Source organism: Prosopis cineraria, unplaced genomic scaffold, assembly GCF_029017545.1.
Source record: "Prosopis cineraria cultivar Desert tree isolate PC_DT_omini unplaced genomic scaffold, ASM2901754v1 PC2229, whole genome shotgun sequence".
Classification (NCBI taxonomy): domain Eukaryota; kingdom Viridiplantae; phylum Streptophyta; class Magnoliopsida; order Fabales; family Fabaceae; genus Prosopis; species Prosopis cineraria.
The window spans coordinates 2,316-5,112 of NW_026557554.1; the positions used below are offsets into that span (position 1 = coordinate 2,316).

Below are 2,797 nucleotides of genomic sequence, written 5' to 3' on the forward strand. Positions count from 1 at the left end.
CTTGGGAGATGACCTAGGGTTGGCCCTATATTGCATTAGGGTTAGCTTTAGTGTAATTTTGAGGATAAGCGACTAATTTCCTATCAAAATTTTGGCGCCGTTGCCGGGGAATGGTTTAAGTTTAATTCTAAGGTTGTTTAGTACTTAATTTACATTTTTAGTGTTCCTGAAAATTTTTTGAAAAATTATAAAAATTTGTGTTTTTGTGTTTTGTTTAGTGTTTTTTGTGTGTTTTGAGTGTTTTTATTCTGTTTTGAAAAAGAAAAAAAAATTAGTGCAATTTTCGTTGGTTTGGTGTAGAGCTGAAAATACTCTGTTTCTAGTGTCTCTGTCTGAAATTGAAAAATTAACTGGGAATGAGTCTGAGGGAATTTGAACTTGAAATTTATTTCATTGAAAGCTCTATATCCTAGCTTCACTTTAAAATTGGTTTGGTCAATTTTGGACGTGGGAAGTGTCCTGTGGAAATTTTACAATCTAACAAGGTCCAGGGAGCCATTACAGAGGATTCCCAAAACCCTGTTTCAACTTTGAGTTAGCATATCTTCCTCTTTGTGCGTTCAAATTGATTGATTCCAGTTTCATTTTTCTTATCGCTGTCTTATCTTTGTTTCTTGTGTTTAGGATTTTCTTCAATTTTTCCATTTTCCTATTTGAAAGTTTGTTAGAAGCTCTGAAGGTCTTCTGGACGAAATCCTGTTTCTCCAGACTTGAGGACCAACTTGTGAAAAATTCTGGGAACGATTGGGAAGGATTTTTAATCTAAAAGTTTTATATAATTTTCCTGTATATCTCTTGTGTTTCTCATAAAAGTTTCAGGGGAATTTATCATGTGGATTTGCTGATAGAAAATTCACAAGTTCACTGTCTCCAGAGAGCCTACTGTGCGAATTCCAGAATTGCCAAAGCTTCTTGATTGAGCATTTCTAACTCTCTTTCTACTTGTTTGGTGTTATTTTTTTTTTTCATTTTGTTGCTATTGAGTTTAATAAAAAAAAAAAAAAAAATTATTTCTCTTGCTTTTGTGTGTTTTGAATTGTTTCATGTTGATTTGCATTTTAGTTTAGCTTGTTCTTTGTTCTTAATTTTCTTGAGCTTGATTAGTGCATGACCCGAAGAAAACATACCTCTTTTGTTGAATTAGATCCAGAAATTGAAAGACTATTTCTAGATTGAGAAGATCACAACCTATTCTTGATTCTCATTTGGTTTGTAATTCAACAATGGAAGGTATCTTAGGACATGAGCATGTGCATAATGAGGGCCATGGGAATGGGAATGAGAATTTGCATGATGATGGCCATGTTAATAATGAATTTGAAGGCTTGCATAACCCTAGAGAGGAGAGGAGCATTAGGCAATTAACTCAACCTAATTGGCATGATAATCCTTATGGCTTATATGTTCCTCCTACTAATGTTCAATTTGAAATTAAATCCTCCTTGATTAATGCATTGCCTAAATTTCATGGGTTACCAGGAGAGGATTGTCATAGGTTTTTGCATACTTTCCTATTGGTTTGTGATACTATGAAGCCTATGCATGTAAATGTTGATGATGTTCAAGCTAAGGCTTTTGTATTTTCTCTTGAAGGTTTAGCAAAGGAGTGGTATTTCAACTACCCTTCTTATGTGAAAGTGAGCACATGGGCCGAGCTAAGAAGACTCTTCTTAGATAAATTCTTTCCAAATTCCAAGGTCACCAATTTGAGAAAGCAAATCTATGGGGTCCAACAAGGAGAGGATGAGAGTCTCTATGAGTATTGGACTAGATTCCAAGGCCTTTTGGCTAAATGCCCACACCATCAAATTTCTAGTGAGAATTTAGTCCAATATTTCTATGAGGGCTTGATTCCAAGAGACAAAGTTAACATTGATGCCGCTAGTGGTGGATGCTTGATTGACCTCACTTCCTTAAAGGCTTGGGAACTAATTGACAAGATGGCTTCAAGTGGTGCTCAATACTCTACAAGGGAAAAGAGAAATGTGAATATGGTAGGTTCCTCAGTTCTTAATGATTCATATGTGGACTTGCTAGCTGCCAAGATTGGGAGAATGTTGGCTCCACAAATATCTCAAGTGAGCAATGTAAGTACTTCTCAAGCACTTGTCCCTTATTCTTGTACTTTTTGTGACTCACCTATGCATGTAGAAAGCAATTGTCCTATTAAGTTTGAACAAGTAAATGCTATCTACAATGGAAAACAATCCTATGGTGGGAGGCAAGGGCAAGGAGCTTATTCTAATACTTACAACCCTTCATGGAGAGACCATCCTAATTTCTCCTATTCAAATCCAAATGTGGCTTTACAAGACAATCAACAAAGAGGATCCTATCAAAACACCTTTGGCCGTGACCCTCCACCTCATTTGTCTCAAGGTAGCTCTTCTCAAAGCTACAATCCAAGTGGTAATTCTCTTACACCTTCTTCTAATTCTTATAGTGATAGGAGGCTTGTTCCAATTGAGAGTTCTTCTAATTCGAACTCTTCTAATGATGTGAATGTGTTACGTAAGCAGTTGATTGAAATGAACTCTTTGTATAAAAACATGTATGATGGCTTAGGGAACAAGGTAGAGAGTATGGGTAACAAGTGTGAGAACATGAACTCTAAAATTGATGCCCTTACTTCTCAAATGAATATGCTTGCTAACCAATTAAGTGCAGCCAATGCTCAAGCCTCTACATTACCATCCAACACCGTTGCTAATCCTAAAGCTAATCTTAATGCTATCACATTGAGGAGTGGCAAGGAGTTGGGAGAAAGAGTACAAGAAGACAAAAGACAAGGGAAGGC

General features: G+C 36.3%; 1 non-coding gene across 1 annotated transcript; it reads right to left on the reverse strand.

Moving 5' to 3' along the window:
- Nucleotides 1-1,703: 1,703 nt before the first annotated feature.
- On the reverse strand, nucleotides 1,704-1,810 carry LOC129301585 (small nucleolar RNA R71). Its single transcript, XR_008591046.1, has one exon. It is a non-coding gene; the product is annotated as a small nucleolar RNA R71 (small nucleolar RNA).
- Nucleotides 1,811-2,797: the final 987 nt, after the last annotated feature.